The sequence below is a fragment of the Sceloporus undulatus genome, chromosome 1, assembly GCF_019175285.1.
Source record: "Sceloporus undulatus isolate JIND9_A2432 ecotype Alabama chromosome 1, SceUnd_v1.1, whole genome shotgun sequence".
Taxonomy (NCBI): Eukaryota; Metazoa; Chordata; class Lepidosauria; order Squamata; family Phrynosomatidae; genus Sceloporus; species Sceloporus undulatus.
The window spans coordinates 110,883,160-110,884,390 of record NC_056522.1 but is presented as its reverse complement, the minus strand read 5'-3'; positions in this window follow the sequence as shown (position 1 = coordinate 110,884,390).

Below are 1,231 nucleotides of genomic sequence, written 5' to 3'. Positions count from 1 at the left end.
CGCCTGAGGGATAGCAACCCGGCCCCCAGCCCAAAAAGGTTGCCTACCCCTGATATAACTGATCTATACTTTTAATATAGTAGACACGATACTTTTGTCAAACAAAACTGTCTACTTATTTCATTATGCATATAAAATTTAAATTCTGAAAGTAACAATGATTTTCAATTTGTAAAGCCATATTTTTAATTTTTTTCTACCCAATTTGGTTTTTTTCCTGAAAAAAAATGGGAAAAATGTTTCTTCATAGCTTCGAAATGTCCAAAAACCGTACTACTGCAAGCAAACCTGTGTATATGAAACAGAACCTCTGTGGACACTTGTAGTTTCACTGGATACATGTGCACTTATAAATAATGTCTGCCATGTGAGGTCGAAGACTTTCATGGCCAGCATCCATCGTTTTTTGTGGGTTTTTCGGGCTATGTGGCCATGTTCTAGAAGAGTTTCTTCCTGACGTTTCGCCAGCATCTGTGGCTATCATCTTCAGAGAATGTTTGCCTGGAAAGGACTTGTGACCTGTGTGACCTGGAAAGTCAGGAGTGATTTGCAAGTATATTGTTTGTTGCTAATGGCAGGTCTCGGGGTGTGAGGGTCTGCACAAGAGGATTAATGTCTGCTTGATAGTGCTCATTGTCTGCTGGGAGATTTCTCATTTTGTTGAGTCTTTATCTTACTGTCTTTCAGGACTGGTAACCAAACCTTGTTTACTTTAAGGGTTTCTTCTTTCCTGTTGAAATTATCCAGATGTTTGTGGATTTCAATGGCTTCCCTGGGTATCCTGACATGGTAGTGGTTGGCATGGTCCAGAATTTCAGTGTTTTCAAACAGTATTTTATGCCCAAGATGGTTTGTGGCATGTTCTGCTACTGCTGATTTTTCTGGCTGACCCAGTCTGCAATGTCTCTCGTGTTCCTTGATTCTTGTTTGCACACTGCATTTGGCAGTCCCTATGTAGACTTGTCCGCAGCTGCATGGTATGCCATGCTTGTTGGAGTTTATCGCCAGGTACAATAGAGGATTGCAGTCATAACAGCTTTTGCGGTAATAGCATATAAACATGAGGAGACCGGTCAAAAAAGTAATCACGTTTTCTTACAATTGGGCCCAAACAGACTGGCCAAAATAAAGCTGCTTCGGGTCACTTTGGAGGTCATAGAATCATAGAATCGTAGAGTTGGAAGAGACCACTAGGGCCATCCAGTCCAACCCCCTGCCATGCAGGAAATCC